The following is an 18,553-nucleotide window of genomic DNA, read 5'->3' on the forward strand; positions in this document are numbered from 1 at the left end:
CCCTACTCCCTTCACAGGATAGGTGGCATTGTCTCCAAGGATGATCTCCAATCTTGTCTCCTTTTTTATCAGATTAGAGAGTTCTTCCTTGTATCTGGTGAAGTGCCTTGAGGCACCACTATCAATCAATCAATTTTTCAAAGTGTCAAGAGGAGAGGCAGTGGAGAGGGTCAATATAAGATAGTACTCCTTTTGCTTATTTTTAACAACATTTGATTCTTCATTCCTGGAGTTCCTTGATTTCTTGGAAGGTCGACCATTTCCTTGATGTCCCACATTCCTTTTTCCTTTGCCATTTGACTTGTCATTCCTTTCATCGTTGTTGTTCAAGTTGCCCCTGGAATGATTGTGATTATCATCATGCAATTTTTCCCTTCTATTTGGACACTCCCTTGCATAGTGGCCAAACTGATCCAGGTGGATATTGGTGGCGACCTGCCAAGTCCACCTGGACCCCCACCATTGTCTTTCTCAGCATTTTCAGTTTCCTTAATTGTAGCACAACTTACTATTTTTAGCAGTTTTTCGGGTCCTGAACTTCCGGAGCCATTTTGAGGCCCTAAACGACATTTTTTGGGGAATCCGGGGGCAACACGAGTCCATGGGATGGACTGGTGTTGCCCGTTCCAACAATGATAGTGCTCGGATAGATCTTTCTAATGAGCTATTGTACACGTCAAACGGAGATCATATTCCAAAGTTACAACCCCAGGAAGTTGATGTACCAAATTACCCCCAAACGGGGCCCACAGTTTGGCGTTTCATCTCCTAGGGTTAGGTTTTGGAATGTTAAGGGTTTGTCCATTGTTTCTCAACAATAAATAGGCCTTCGAGCCTCATTGTAACACAGTTCAGAGGCATGTAGCCATCACATCTCTTCTCAGATAAGCTACCATCGCCCTAGCTAGTTTATTTCCATTTCTGTCTGTAAGCATATTTCAGTATTTTCCATTAATGAAATGAAGTATTATTTCCGCTGCATCTTTGTGTATATGGTTATCTCTGTAATTTGTTGCGTTCCTGTTTAAATCCGGATCAGTGGTATCAGAGGGGTCTGCTTTTTCTCTGTTTTTCTTTGCATGTCCCCAACAAGGTCGGGATATAAGGAGTTAGGGCTTGAACTGGTTGAACCTTTGCAAGACCAGCCTCGCAAATCCCGACGGCCTCCCATGGCGGACGAGAAGAAAGACGAGGGGGAAGGAGATCCCATCAAAATCTTGCTCAAAGAAGCGCTCGAGCGACAACGGAACGCGATGATGGACAGCTTTGCGCAGATCCTTCAGCGGCTACCCAGAAGCGGCGCATCGGCTTCCAGCAGCTCCTCTGGAAACGCCACACCCTTTAAGGTACAAGTTAATTTTGAAATCCCCATATTCGAGGGTCAGATAGACGCCGATGCCGTAGATAAATGGTTAAATCTGCTAGAGGGTTATTTTTCTGTTCATGAATTTTCGAGTCGGGAAAAGATTGTTTTTGCTCTTCTCAAAGCAGCCCCCCACGTCAAGGACTGGTGGGAAACCTACTGCGAGCAGAAGGATGAAAGTACTAGCTCACTATTTTCAGCCGCACCCACCTGGGATTCGTTCCGGGATGCCATCAAGGAGCAGTACTACCCTGTCGGAAGCTATGAGGATGAATACATAAAGTGGACCACGCTGCGGCAGGGAAGGGACCAAGATGTGTCGGAGTTCACCAATCTTTTCCATACCCTTCGCACAAAGTTGGGTATCAAGGATTCGGAGCAACATTTGATACTCAAATACCGTGGCTGCCTGCACAAGTACATCCAGGAAGAAATACAGTTCCTAAACATCCCCTCGCTCGGCGCAGCATACCGGTATGCCGTCAAGGTCGAGCAGAAGTTTAAACAAAAGAAGCGAGACTTTGGATCTGCGAATCCAAAGCAGGGGAAAGGTGCCCCTAAACTTCAGAACAAAGGACAAAGCCAAGGCGGGACAGCCCAAGACAACCAGCCGAAGCTGCAAGCAAAGAGCAACGCCGCGAAGCCGAGAAAGGACACTGGAAAATGGTGTGAGTTCCATAAGAGCTCCACTCACAACACAAGTGAGTGTCGGGCCAAGCAGTCACTGGTGGCTGAGCTAAAGGTTTCAGAATCAGATGCATGTTCCGACTCTGAGTCAGAACCCGATAAGGGGTATGAAAAAGGGAAGCAGATCATTGATGCGGATCCCAGCGCCACTGTTGCTACCGCAAAGATCCAGAAAAATGAACCCGAAGATCCAGAGGAGGAGGAGCGTCTCTTCCACTCCCAGATGTGGGTAAAGGGCTCCCCGATACAGTTCATTGTTGATAGCGGGAGTCAAAAGAACCTCATTTCGGCAGAGGTCGTGAAGCGGTTGGGCTTACCGACCACAGCACATCCACAACCATACACCATTGGGTGGCTTCACCAAGGGTGAGATCTTCGCGTGAGCCAGCAGTGTCGCCTTCCATACAACATCAAGCCCTTCACAGATGAGGTATTGTGTGACATTGCTCCCCTTGAAGTTTGTGATGTATTACTAGGACAACCATACTTGTGGAAGCGACATGCTGTGTATGAATCAAGGCCCCATGCTGTTATTATTACATTGGGAAATAAGTTGTTCAGGATACCAGAGGTAGCACCACCTGCCGCCATCTCTTTGATTACTGCAAAACAATGCAGTAAGATCATTTCCAAAACCAGGAAATTTGTTTTCCTGATGATACGCCCTCAAGGGAAGAAGAAGACAGTGGCTGCGGCCTCCAAACGGGGTCCCTCTGCACGACAGCTACAGATGGACAAGATTGTGGAGGAGTACGAAGACATCTTCACCTCCCCGGCAGGGGTTCCTCTGCACTGTCAAGTCAAGCACTCCATCGATCTGACCCCAGGTGCGCCGCTACCCAATGGACCAATTTATCGGCGCTTCGTTCTGGAGAATAATGAAATCAAGAGGCAGATTCAGGAGCTCCTGCAGAAAGGTCACATCCGTCCGAGTTCTTCGCCCTGTGGGAGCCCGATAGTGTTGGTACAGAAGAAGGATGGGACGTGGAGACTCTGTATTGACTATCGGGCGCTGAACAAGATCACTGTCCGTAATAGGTACCCGATCCCGCGGATTGATGACCTCCTAGACCAACTAAAGGGGGCGAAATATTTCAGCAAGATCGATCTGAAGTCAGGATATCACCAGGTACCAATTGAACCCTCAGATGTGTGGAAGACTGCCTTCAAATCCAGGGAGGGCCTCTTCGAATGGTTGGTCATGCCTTTCGGATTGACGAATGCTCCTGCAACCTTTATGAGGCTAATGGATGACATCTTGCGGCCATTCACCAACTCCTTTGTAGTAGTATACTTGGATGACATTCTGATCTTCAGCCAGAGTTGGGAAGAGCACCTCCAACACATCCGACAGGTTCTCCAAACACTGCGGCAACACAAGCTATGTGCCAATTTGGAGAAATGCACTTTTGGCATGACCGAGGTTCAGTATCTGGGATACATCATTGATGAACAGGGGGTGCATGTCGATCCAGCCAAGATCCAAGTCATTCAGGATTGGCCCTCTCCAACCACTCTAACAGAGCTCCGCAGCTTTCTAGGTCTTGCCAACTTCTACCGCAGGTTTGTGTTGGGATTTTCTCATATTTCTTGGCCCTTGAGTCAAGTCACCAAGGGCGGGGCGAAAGCAAAATTCTTTTGGTCTGAATCTCAACAGAAGGCATTCAGGGAGTTGAAGGATCGCCTCTGCACGGCACCAGTGCTCGCGTTACCAGATTTACAACAACCATTTGAGGTCGAGACAGATGCCTCTGACTATGCTATTGGGGCAGTCCTTACTCAACATGGACATCCAGTGGCATATCACAGTGAAACACTTTCAGACACAGTCCGGAAGTACCCCACTTATGATAAAGAGATGTATTCCATTGTACAGGCCTGCCGACAATGGAAGCATTACATCTTGGGGAAGGAAACGGTCATCCACACAGACCACCGACCTCTGCAGTTCATACAGACCCAAGGGAAATTGCAGAATGATCGCCATCAGAAGTGGTCTACATACCTGCAACAGTTTCACTTGAATATCAAGTATAAAAAGGGCAGCACCAATAATGTTGCAGATTGCCTCAGTCGACCACCGATCATGGCGCTAACCACCGTGCTCAACTCTTGCGGGCACGAGACTTCTGATTGGCCACTTCTCTACAAAAGCGACCCAAAATTCGGCCACACATACCAGACACTCTTGGAGGGTCGGCAGGTTGCAGATTTTCACCTCCAAGATGCCCTATTATGCCACCTCGGTCACCTTTGTGTTCCTTCAAGCGAGCGTGCCAAGATGATTTGGGAAGCACACTACAGTCGGGCTGCTGGGCATTTCGGGGTCGAGAAAACAGTGGCAGTACTGCAAAACTATTTCTATTGGCCGAATCTTCGATAGGATGTTGGGAAGTACATCCGATCATGTGCTGCTTGTGCCCTTGCCAAACCGACCATTAAGAAGCAAGGCCTCTATACCCCGTTGCCTACCCCTGGTCGACCTTGGGAATCCATCTCCATGGATTACATGTCAGGCCTTCCTTCCACTAAGCATGGAAATGACTGTGTTTTTGTGGTCGTCGAATGGTTCTCAAAGATGGCCATTATGATGGCCTGCAAGAAGAATATCACAGCAGAAGCCACTGCTAAACTCTTCTTTGAACGAGTGTGGGTGCACTTTGGGATCCCACAGTCTATCATCTCAAATCGGGACAGTCGGTTTCTCAGCACCTTTTGGTCCAGTCTCTGGTCAATGCTGGACACCAAACTCACGAAGTCCACAGCCTTCCATCCTCAAACTGATGGCCAGACAAAGGTTGTCAATAGGATGATTGTGCACATTCTGCGCATGTATAACTCAAAGCATCCACGCACATGGGACGAGAGCCTCCCCTACGTTCAGCACAGCTACAACCGAGCTCTTCACAGCTCCACTGGCCATAGCCCTTTTCAGGTGGGTTTGGGATTCCAGCCACTATGCCCCATTGATGTGGCCATGCCACTTGCAGCTACTCACATGAATTCAGCTCATGTCCAGTCCGAAACAGATAAGGCCACCAGCTTCATTGAGCGCATCCAACATATTCGCCAGCAGGTCCATGACATTCTTGAGAAATCAAATGCCAAGTACAAGAAGCGACATGATCAACATCGGGTGCCACACAAGTTTCAGGTGGGCGACAAAGTCTGGTTGCATTTGCAAAAGGAACGCCTTACTGGGGCCTATCGGAAATTGAGACCACTCCCATATGGTCCTTACACCATTACTAAGGCTATGGGAGATAATGCATTTGAGCTCAGCATTCCCCCATTCCTTGGCTTGCACCTAGTATTCAATGTGGACCGCCTTCGGCCATACTTTCCACCATTGCTAGACACATCCGACATTGCAGAACAGCTCAAACCCAAAGAATTAAATCCAGATTGCATGGAACAAGCTGCAACTGATCGGATCATGGACACACAGATCAAGAACACTCGCCAACAGAATATCCCACTGTATCGAGTTGTCAAAGCGGGCCAACTCCTTCAGCAGGGCAAGTGGCTCACCCGGGAACAAGTTCAGCAGAAGTTTCCTCATCTCATGGAGGAGCTCAACGCAATGGGGACCATTGCTTCCTAAGGGGGGAGGAATGATCTAGGTGGATATTGGTGGCCACCTGCCAAGTCCACCTGGACCCCCACCATTGTCTTTCTCAGCATTTTCAGTTTCCTTAATTGTAGCACAACTTACTATTTTTAGCAGTTTTTCGGGTCCTGAATTTCTGGAGCCGTTTTGAGGCCCTAAACAACATTTTTTGGGGAATCCGATGGCAACACCAGTCCATGGAATGGACTGGTGTTGCCCGTTCCAACAATGATAGTGCTCAGATAGATCTTTCTAATGAGCTATTGTACGCGTCAAACGGAGATCATATGCCAAAGTTATGACCCCGGGAAGTTAATGTACCAACTTACCCCCAAACGGGGCCCACAGTTTGTCGTTTCATCTCCTAGGGTTAGGTTTTGGAATGTTAAGGGTTTGTCCATTGTTTCTCAACAATAAATAGGCCTTCGAGCCTCATTGTAACACAGTTCAGAGGCATGTAGCCATCACATCTCTTCTCAGAGATAAGCTACCATCGCCCTAGCTAGTTTATTTCCATTTCTGTTTGTAAGCATATTTCAGTATTTTCCATTAATGAAATGAAGTATTATTTCCGCTGCATCTTTGTGTATATGGTTATCTCTGTAATTTGTTGCGTTCCTGTTTAAATCCGGATTACAAACTTATTGAGAACAAAGCACCTGTCCTTCGTTCCTCCCTTAGATCCAGGCTTCCCATGGAAATGACCTTTTGACCCTGCATTATTTCTCCTTTTGGCATTAGTGAAGAATGCAGTAGTGTTGAAATGTGGAAACAAGAATATTCCAATTTTAATTTGTCCTTGAATTAAAATTCGAATTTAGTCTCACCAGCTATATGAAAAATAATTAATTAATTCATTATGGATTAATTAGTTGGAGAAATTCAAACATGAAGTCTTTGTGAAGTCATGCAACAGTTATCCCTTTGATTGAGGAAATTATCCCTTAATTAAGGAGATAACGATGAGTTGTATTTGAGTTATAATTAGTTAGCTCAGTTAACTGAGTTAAGTCCAATTAGATTAGTTCCAAACAGTTTGTGGAACTCATTGTGAGTTCAATGAGTTAATGCATGCATACATGAAACTAGTGTACTTCAGATAACTAAATATTCTATCATAAATAACTCATGCATGTTAGTATAGACAAAGACCTAGTTGAGATTAAAGGCAAGGATAGTGTACTATCAGTTGCAAGAATTTTCCTATATTGCATGCAAAAGGAATTCATTCCTTGAGATTTGCGCAATTTTACAGTGTGTTGGAGTAGTGTGTGAGAGCAGTGACACATAAGGTTACAGCTGGAGCACCCAGGGAAAACTGTGCAAGGAAATAGGAGGCTTGGAGGGCAGAGGGACATGCATATGAGTTGTCTATTATGTCTATGAGTAGCAAAGAGTGATTGTACTGAGAGTTGGATAGTTATGAGAGCTAAAGTTGTGTGTAATCTTGAGACATTTCCACCTGTATGATAATATAGATAGCAGGATTTTTAGCTGAGGCTTTCCGCAGAGTATTCTTCTATGTTCCTTGTGTATGGTTTCTTCTTCTCTGTTATATGTGTTCTAATTGATATTGCTCAAATTGATTAAGCCTCCACAAAGTTTGATTGTAGAAATAGATCAAGTATTTTGTTTTAGTTACATTGCATTATCAGTTTGATCTACAGGAGAATTTCTACATGGTATCAGATCAAAGGTGATCAAAGTAGTGAACAGTATACTGTGAAGGGAAAATTCAAAGTTTTGAAGTTCTTGATTGTAGGTACAAAATTGAATTCTTATCACACCTCAAAGTTCACTAATGGTGTTCAATGGCTTGAGACTCGAGTATGCTCTGGATGGTAGCTCGAATTACATAACATGGAAAGATCGCATGGAAGTTATATTAGAAGATAATGGTTTGAAGGATTTCATTGATCAAGATATCCCCAAGCTAGCAGCAGATAATGCCAAAGAATTAGCCGAATGGAAGAAGTGTGTGGTGAAGGCAAGGCAGATTCTTCTGGAGGGAGTTCGAGACCATATTGTCTCGAGTCTCCATGGGAAGGAGACTCCGTATTCAATGTGGAAGACATTGAAGGACCTATATTAGAACAGCAGTGACCAGAGGAAACTAGTGCTCGAGGACAAGCTTTGAAAAATCAAGTGTGAAAAGGGCAACACTATTTCTACATATCTGAACAAGCTCACCACCTGCAAAGATGAGCTTGGTAGTGTAGGAATAATGACTGCCAATGATGACATGGTGAGTCTTTCTCTCCTCGATCTTCCAAAGAGCTGGCATAGCTACTAGGACTTGGTGAATGGAAGAGAGAAATTGTCAGATTGGGAACAACTATGGTTGGATCTGATGTAGGAGGAGATCAGGAGGAGCACCAAAGATGGTTCTTCATCTAAGCATGATGATGAAGAAAATCTAGCCTTAGCCAGTAAGGCAAGGAAAGGGAAAAGGAAGGCTTCACATTCCAAATCGAGCTCTTCTCATGGTGGGAAGAAGATTGACAAACATAAAGTGAGATGCTTTAATTGTCATGAGATGGGCCATTATGCAACTAATTTTCCATTGAAGAAATCCAAGAAGGGATCCTAGAAGGGATAAGAAGGTGTGGCACTGGCCTCTCAGTTCGAATTGGATTTTACCCTCATCGCATGTATGGTTTCATCAATGGCGGGTTGTGTTTGGTATCTAGACAATGGAGCCTCATTCCACATGACCGGCAATCAAAGTTTGTTCAATACCTTGGAGGAGAAAGACATCAAGATGTGCATAGAGATGGGCGATGATGGAAAGTACCGTGTTTCAGGTGAAGGCGCAATTGTTTTTCAGAGGGAGCCTGGAGCTCCTCTCACCCTGACTGACGTTAAGTATGTTCCTGGACTGAAGAAGAACCTAGTATCGGTCATGATGTTGGAAGACAAAGGCTATGATGTATACTTCAGTAAAGGAAATGCGTTCCTAAGACACATAGCCACGGGTCAGACCAAGAAGATTGGGATTCGAGTGAAGAATGTCTACAAACTGGAGGTAGATGACTATGTTGCATTGAGTTCGAAAGTAGAATTGGTGCAAAGCCAAGATTGGTGAGCTATGGCATAAGAGGATGGGCCACTTGCATCATGGGGACTTGAAGATAATGTAACAAATTTCTACCGGACTTCCCAAAGGTAAACTTGAGCAAGTGGACACATGCAAATGTTGTACCTTGGGTAAGTATGCAAAATCTTCCTTTCATGATCAAGACAGTCAAGCTGAATCAATCTTGGAGAGAGTTCATATAGATGTGTGTGGACCATTCTCGATAGCATCCACCGCAAAGCAAAGGTACTATGTTATTTTCATTGATGATTTTTCTCATAAGTGATGGATCTATTTCATGTAGAAGAAGGATCAAACCTTCTCAAAGTTTTGTGAGTTAAAAGCTTTGGTTAAGAAAGAATCATGGAAGAAGATCATGATCTTGAGAAGTGAAAATGGTGGAGATTATGTCTCTCAAGAGTTTAAGGACTTCTGTGTAGCAGAAGGAATTAAATGGGAGTTGACGACACCTCATAACCCACAGCAGAATGGGGCGGCCAAGACGAAGAACAGAACGATTGTGAGAGCTGCTCGGGTGATATTGCATGACCAAGGCCTACCACTTCATTTGTGGGATGAGGCATGCAACACAACGGTCTATTTGCAGAATAGAAGCCCACATCACATACTTGGGATGAAGACACCAGAAGAAGCTTTCTCCGGAAAGAGACCAGATGTGAGTTACTTTAGGATCTTTAGCTCATCAGTGTTTTTCCATGTGACCAAGGATGCCCAGAAGAAGCTTGAGCCGACAGCAGAGTTGGGGATACTTATGGGGCACACTAATACACCTCACAACTATCAAGTGTACATGCCTACTAGTCAGAGGATAGTGGTTCGCAGAGATCTTAAGTTTGATGAGCAGAAGTCCAAGCAAGTTTCTCTTGAGAGGGAGCTCCAACTACAATCCGTGGAGAACCTTTTGGTTCCTAAGGAGGAGGAGCCTCAGACTGATGCAGAGCAGCCACATGCAGAGGTTCCAAGAGTGGAGGCATCCACTCAAGCAGAGTCTTCCAGAGATGGGAAAAAGCGCACAAGAGAAGCTGATAGATTGTTGTCGAATGCGAGAGAGAATGTGGGAGAACCATCTTCTCAGCACAAACAAAGGAGGTCACATGATAGGTACACTAGATACATGGCCCTTGTTGGAGAATGTGTTGAGACCGAGCCATTTTCCTTTGAGGAAGCAGTGTAGCAGCCGATTTGGGTTGATGCCATGGTGGAGTATGACTCCGTAGTTTGGAACAGTGTTTGGGATGTCGTTCCAAGACTAGAGAACAAGTTAGTTGTGAGTTCCCATTGGCTTTACAAGGTAAAGCAAGCTACTAATGGTAGTGTGGAGAAACATAAGGCAAGATTTGTTGCCTGTGGTTTCTCACAGGTCGAGGGGATCAACTATGATGAGACTTTTTCTCCTGTAGCAAGGTACTCATCTATAAAATTGATGTTGGCACTATTAGCACAGATGGGTTGGAAGATCCATCAGATGGATGTGAAGACTGCATTCCTCAATGGCAAGATTGAGGAAGAGGTGTATAGAGAGCAGTTGAAAGGTTTTGAGAACTTCGATTGTGAGTCACATGTCTGCCGACTCAAGAGAGCTTTGTATGGGCTGAAGCAAGCACCTCGTGCTTGGTACACCAGGATCGACAAATACTTCACCAAATTGGACTTCACAAAGAGTGAAGCGGATTCGAACTTGTACCACATCATGATGGAAGGTAAGCAGTTGATCATTGTTCTTTATGTTGGTGATCTGATATTAACAGGTGATGATGAGTTGATAATGTCTTACAAGGAGGACCTTGCAAGAGAGTTCAAGATGAAAGACATGGGTCTCATGCACTACTTTCTAGGCATGGAAGTGTGGTAGAAGGATGGGAAAGTGTTTGTGTCTCAAGGAAAGTATGCCAATGAGATACTCAAGAGATTCCACATGGAGAAGTGCAAGCCCATGCAGACTCCTCGAGCAAGAAACTAGAGGAAGGAGGATTCTATTTTAGGAGAAGTAGTAGAAGCCACTGTGTATCAGAAACTTGTGGGTTCACTAATGTATTTAGTGAACACATGACCAAATTTGTGCTATGCGATGAACCAGCTAAGTCAAGCTATGGTTCAGCCTACCAATCTATTTTCGAAGGCGGCTAAGCATGTTTTTAGATACCTCAGAGGCACATCATTATGGTACAGACGGTCAGAGGGAGTGAAGCTATAGGGCTTCACCAATGTAGATTGGGGAGGGAGTCCATCGGATCGGAAGAGCACATCAGGTGGAATTTTCAACCTTGGTTCAGCTGTAGTTTCTTGGTACAACAGGAAATAGAGATCAGTTGCACTTAGCTTAGAAGAGGCTAAATACATGGCTGCAAGTTAGGTAGCATGTGAGGCCATTTGGATGTGGAAAATTCTATTTGGTTTGTTTAATTAGAGGATGGATCCAACTTTGATCTATTGTGATAATCGAAGTTGTATCAAACTCTCGGAGAATCTAGTATTTCATGATAGGTCGAATCATATCGACATTCATATCATCATCTCAGAGACTGTGTGGCAATGAGGATCATGTTGTTGCAGTATATTTCAACCGAGGAGCAGGATGCTGACATTTTGACTAAGGCATTGTCAAAGTGTAAATTTGAGTTCCATAGAGACAAGATCGGGGTGGCAGATAATCCCTTTCTTGTTGAGAGGGAGTGTTGAAATATGGCAACAAGAATATTCCAATTTTAAATTTTCCTTGAATTAAAATTGAGAATTAAAATTAGAATTTAGTCTCACCAGCTGTTTGAAAAATACTTAATTAATTCATTATGGATTAATTAGTTGGAGAAATTCAAACATGAAGTCTTTGTGAAGTCATGCAATAGTTATCCCTTTGATTGAGGAATTTATCCCTTAATTAAGGAGATAAGGATGAGTTGTATTTGAGTTGTAATTAGTTAGCTCAGTTAACTGAGTTAAGTCTAATTAGATTAGTTCCAAATAGTTTGTGGAACTGATTGTGAGTTCAGTGAGTTAATGCATGCATGCATGAAACTAGTGTACTTCAGATAACTAAATATTCTCTCATAAATAACTCATGCATGTTAGTATAAACAAATACCTAGTTGAGATTAAAGGCAGGGATAGTGTACTATCAGTTGCAAGAATTTTCCTATAAGAAAATCTCTTGCATGCAGAAGGAATTCATTCCTTGAGATTTGCGCAGTTTTATAGTGTGTTGGAGCAGTGTGTGAGATCACTGTCACACAAGGTTACAAATGGAGCACCCAAGGAAAATTGTGCAAGGAAATAAGAGGCTTGGAGGGTAGAGGGACAGGCATATGAGTTTTCTATTATGTCTATGAGCAGTAGAGAGGGATTGTACTGAGAGTTGGATAGCTGTGAGAGCTAAAGCTATGTGTAATCTTGAGATATTTCCACTTGTATGATAATATAGATAGCAGGGTTTTTAGTTGAGGCTTTCCCTAGAGTATTCTTCTGTGTTTCATGTGTATGGTTTCTTCTTCTCTGTTATATGTGTTCCTATTGATCTTGCTCAAATTGATTAAGCTTCCGTAAAGTTTGATTGTAGAAGTAGATCAAGTATTTTGCTTTAGTTACATTACATTATCAATTTGATCTATAGGAGAATTTATACAAGTAGGGTTTCTTCTATTAGAAGGCATTTCTTGCTCTACCGTTCTTGTTTATTCTTGAATGCATATCGAAATCAATTCTTCAAACCCTGGAATTCAATCATTGTTGAGGATAGTGGTTCTAAATACATACCACTCAGGTGGGTGTCCTCTAAGGGTGATGAGATTAAGTTCCCTGTCAGGAATGACTTCTCTAATCGAGAGTAGATCATTCTTGATCTCAGTAATCCTCAAGAAATAGGATTGAATATCCCTGTCCTTGCCCTTCTTAATATCCTTCAACTTTTTCTTGAGAAATAGAATTTGATTAGCATTAATAACCTTGAACATGTCGACCAACCTATCATATATCTCCTTGGTTGTCTTCAATTTGGAGATGTAGGCCACCAAATGCTTTTCAATGGAATCCCTCATAATATTCTTTATTTTGACTTCATCCCTATTGTACTTGGTCTTCACAGTAGTTGGTTAATTTGAAGGAGGTTCTGGGATTTTACCCTCCACATAGTCCATCAATTCTTTTTCTTCCAAGGTCAAATCAAGAGACATATTCCATCCATGATAGTCAGGTTTATCATCGAGCTTGTCTTCATTCAGCAAGTACGATGAGGAAACCATTTAACCTTTTGTCCTTGTCCAACTTTCTTTGATGATTCCTCTTTCACTCTTGCTTTGGATTTGTCTTCACCTCATCTCAGATACCATGTTAATTTGAGGCAACAATGATATGTTCTATGGTTTAGAGCAATTTTACTTCAATTTCTTTATTAGCCCAGTATCAATATTCAGATTAGCAATCACATCAAAATGATAATAAAATGCAGATAAAACATAAACATAAATAGTAAAAGACAAGCCAAGATAAGAGGACACAAGATGTGGCACCAGCCAAGGAAAAACCCCAATGTGGGGAAACCCTTTATCAAATATTCTTTTAGTCTTAAATAGTTCATCAAAGAGGGATAGTACAATTTACAAATCTTATAATTTATAATAGCAGCAAAAGAGCCCTAACTAGAAAAGTCAATGTTGGTCAAAAAGGCATATTTGACCCTTAGCAAATCGGTCAACTACAGACACCTTTAGCCTCCAAACAACAAGATAAAAAAACCCTCAAAATAGTCAAATTCAACCGAGTCAAATTCTAGTCAAACTGTCCAGAAATTCGGTCTCCTAAAATTTTGGCCTCCTCAAATTTCGCTCTCCTGAAATTTCACTCTCCTGAAATTTGAGACGTGTGGAGAGAGAGAAGTGTGAAGATGAGTGTGTCCAAATGAGGCTAAGTCACCTTCTATTTATATGCAGCGCTGATGATGAATAGACATGATTGTTGGGCTTCTAAGTCTACATAATTTTGCTGGTAGATCTTGAAAATTTTACCATAATCAAAATAAATTCATAACTTCATTTGCACATGTCATAATTAGATGATATTTAGATCAATCCTACACCTTTCGGAGAGAGGAATCCGTGAAAAATATCAGTTTTCATAAATAAGACGTCCCATCTAGATTTTGGCCCTAGTTTCCAATTTTAACAAAATTAACGATGATACACCTTCGCATTGTGACAAAGATTGTCTCTATTTGAAAATCAATCGTGGTCAACCATGGTCCATTGTCACATTGTGACAAATATTGTGTTCAAATTAAAATCAACCATGGTCAACAATGGTAAACCATGTTTATTTAAGGGTTTATAATATTTATCCTAGGATTTGTATACCTTGGGTTTAATATTATTCCCTTGGGTTTATAATCCCTTGGGTTTTTAGTATTAAATCCTTAGTTTTATTGGCCCCTTGGATTTATAATATCAATCTGTTGGGTTTATTAATCGAAGGTTTCATATTCCTAGGGTATAATATTATTCATAGGGTTTATAATATCAATGATATTAATCGTAGGGTTTAAGATTGTCTCTATATGAAAATAAACCATGGACAGTCATCGTCAACCATGGTCACATTGTGACAAATATTGTCTCATGGTCTAACATCACATTGTGAAAACCATGGCCGTCCATGGTAAACCATGGTCTAATGTCACATTGTGTAAAATATTGTCTCAATAAAAAATGAATGATTCCCAACCATGGTCAATCATGGTCATTCATAGCCAACTATGGTCCAACGTCACATTGTGACAAAGATTCCCTCAATACAAAAATCAATCATGGTCAACCATGGTCCAATGTCGCATTGTGACACAGATTGCCTCAATATGAAAATCAACCATGATCATCCATGTTTGTTTTATGGTTTATAATATCTATGTTAGGGTTTATATATCTTGCATCGAGAATAGTAATCCCTTGGGTTTTAGTATTAATCCATTGGGTTTATTAGTGTCTTGGGTTTATATCAATCCCTTGGGTTTAGTAATCTAAGGGTACATATTCCTAGAGTATAGTATTATCGATAAGGTTTATAATATTAATCCTGGGGTTTAATATAAATCCCTTTGGGTTTACAATCCATTGTCTGTATAATATAAATTCCTTGGTTTTATTAATTCCATGGGTTTATAATATTAATAATCGCTTACATTTATTATATTAATCCCAAGGATTTATAATATTAATAATCACTTACGTTTATTATATTAATCCCAAGGGTTTATAATATTAATCTCTTGAGTTCTCAAAATTAATCCCTTGAGTTTTTAATATCAATCCCTTGGGTTTATAATAATAATCTCTTTCAAGGGTTTACGATGTCTTCGGCCTATAATATTATTAGCTTGATATTATTATTATAAATTATCATTATAATTATTAACCTATTATTTAATATTTAATATTATTTAATTTAGAATTATTTATTATTATTTACTTATTTAATAATAATATTAATCGATAATAATATCAATATTAATCAATACCAATAATCTTAATAATAATAATTATTTAGTACTAATAATAATTGTTTTAAAATGATTATAATAATATTTTATTAATTAAAGATTTTATTTCATATATAATAATAATTTTGTTGTAATATTCTTTTTTACTATCATATATTATGTGTTAATGGTTTGGTAAATACAAATGAAGTTTTAGGTTTATATCAACTACATTAATATTTGGTTGTGTTAATTACAAAAGATTTTAAAGGAGTTTTGAAATTAGAGATAGATTAGTTTTGAGTTTAAATTTTGAAATGAAAAAACATTTTAAAAAGAAAAAATTAATGTGTAATTTTAGTTTGTGAATTATAATTTTAAAATCTTTATATTAATTAAAATTATTAAAAAATATTTATATTTTAAAATAAATGAGAAGAAAATAATAGAAAACATTACTCTTCTAATAAAAAAATATATATTTATCCAAATATTTAATATGTGTACTATCTATTTTTTCTCAATTGAAAATTTTTCATTTAAATATTTATTTGAATTTAAATTCAAACATGGTAACTAATATTTATATAACTATAAATTAAATGATATGATATTCGAGTGGCCAATAAATATTTTTTTAGTTTATAACACACCATTGCATTTGAAACTTTGTTCCTTTTTTCTATGTAAATTTCATTTGGAAAGAGATATTATAGTTAAATTAACATATTCGTGAAGACTGGAAAAAGCCATTGTGAAGAAGGAAGGTTCCCAATGCCTTCATAGGTAGAGGTGAGTAAACAACGTAAACATATAAAACTGAACTTGTTGGTCCGTCGTGACAGGAATATTTCACGTGGATCATAAGTTGTTGCAGCAGAAGAAGACAAGAGACGACAATACAGCAACATGATTGATGTTTATAAAATTATTGAGACCATTCCTACCTCCATGTCCACGGTCTCAAACAACTCACATTCATATATATATATATATATATATATACACAAAAATCTTCCCACAGCCACTAGAGGGAAAGAATCATGACTGGTTACAATTAATGCACATGATAGATTCTGAATCAGGTTACATGATATCAATCCAATGTGTCATTAAAAAGTTTCATGCATGTTGTTGGTCGGCATGAAACTGCCCATCAAGTGCGTTATCTTGATATCACAATGGTTGTAAATTTTGGTTAAAGCTCCATTGAAATAATGTATAATTCGGTGAGTCAAAGAATATGACTCAACTAGGATTGTATCTGTGAACAACATAAAATTTAATTTAGCATCCGTAAATGGATCATTGTACGTTCTATTAAACATTAGTTTTTACAAATGAGATATACTTACTAGATGCCACATCACATATCTCTCAAATAGATCTCAGTGCGGACAATGGAACTATTTGTTGGCTTGAAGGTACTTGGATCTAGGTTCAGGGTTACCTACACTAACCAACAAAGCCCTAAACTATCAGCCTTTTTGGAAACAACTCATTTAAGGCAGGCTGCACTCTCACCCTGGGATCTATGTTTATGTTACTTGGGAGCCGAACCGGGAGCGGAGAGCAGGAGCGAAAACGGGGGCAGGAGTGACCATTTTCAAAAGCTCCGAATTTGGGAGCGAATCCCGGAGCGATTATATATATCTATATATATATATATATATATATATATATATATATTTGATACATATATGTCAACAAAAACATGTAGAATGATGAATTAGATATAAAAAACATAAAAAAACATAGATTGAACCATATAACAACAATCATCTAGAAGTGATAATCTTCATCAACCACGTCCGCAAGTTAGTAACATAGTAACATACAACATATTGAGTCTCATGATTCATCAATCTTAAAGTTTCAAGCTTTCAAAATTCAATATATAACATTTATCATCATTGATCACCAAATTTGTACTTGTAAGCTAAGTGTAACCTTTACAACAAATAATATCTAACATAAAATGAAATGAAACAACTTTCAACTTTCATGAAGCATCATATTCATAATTCATTACTAATGAGTTATAATTGCCAACTTCAAACTTAAATTATCATATATTGTTTAAATAAATATCATAATAAATTTGAAAGAGTCAATAGTTATAAAAGCTACTAGAAACTAGAAAAAGAGAAGTAAATCTATTATCTATTTCTTATGCTTGGCCTCTTGCCACCATGAGAAATGTCTAATTTTTTAGTCTTGTTGCAAAATCAGGATGTTTGTCATTAATATCACCCTCCAAGCATTAATATCCAAAGGTATCTTTGTCATTACCTTTGTATCTGTATAGGGATCTTTGTCATTAATATCACCCTCTAAGCATTAATATAAGATAGAAAAAGCATAGCATGTCAAGTCAAGATTTTGTTTGAGTGATGCGTACATTTTTAGGAGGGCCATGATAGAGGAGTTCGACAACCAATGTCACTAACATCAAAGTACATAGAGGGATTGGTGCTCTTGATTAAATACGAGTTCCATACCCTAATACATGACAAAATTCAATGGAAACATTGCAATCCCCCAATCCTGAAATCTTGAAAAACTGATAAGTCTGCTAGATTTTGAATGAAATCTAAAATTATACTTTCTCCATATGAAATCCAATGAGGACAAAACCACTCTCAAACATCCTGAGTCATTTCATGGTAATGTTAAAAATTTAAGTAAAAGGATGAAAATGAATATTAAGGAGAATGCCACTTTTACTTTAAGAATTTAACATTACCATGAATAACATATCAATACTAGGGCCTAGACTTGATCATTAAGCTGCCCCACTCAAAAACTATTTGTTTCTTTCAAAAAAAATTGCATTTCGAACATTACTACAAAAAAAATGCAAAAAAGGCAAAACGCTCCTGAAAACGCTCCCGGAAAGGCAGGGAGCGAAATTTTTTTAGGGAGCATGCTCCCAACCCACTCCTGATTCACTCCCGCCCAGAGCGCGGATTGGGAGCAGGAGCGGGGGTGGAAGGCACTCCCCCGCAACATAGTGGGGGATGTTAGAACCAATTTTTTTGCATCCAAAAGGTTATGTGATGTGGGGGTAAGGTGTTTCTTCAGTTTAATACTTGATCTAACCTTCGCGAATCCTTGTTCTCAAAATCCTTAAAATTAAAGAAAATTCCAATTAAAGAGAGTTATGAGCTTTGTCCAAAAATCTAATCATGCATAAAATAACATATAATTGTAGATTCAGATCTTCACCAAGTAATCAAGAAAATCTTACAGAAAAATGACATTCAACTGAGCATAGATACAGAAAACACATAAGTATACAATTAAGACACATAATTTCTTCAAATACTCTTTATT

Source organism: Pinus tabuliformis, chromosome 5_2 (genome assembly GCF_031772625.1).
Source record: "Pinus tabuliformis cultivar Carrire ecotype Pingquan chromosome 5_2, CPIR1, whole genome shotgun sequence".
Classification (NCBI taxonomy): domain Eukaryota; kingdom Viridiplantae; phylum Streptophyta; class Pinopsida; order Pinales; family Pinaceae; genus Pinus; species Pinus tabuliformis.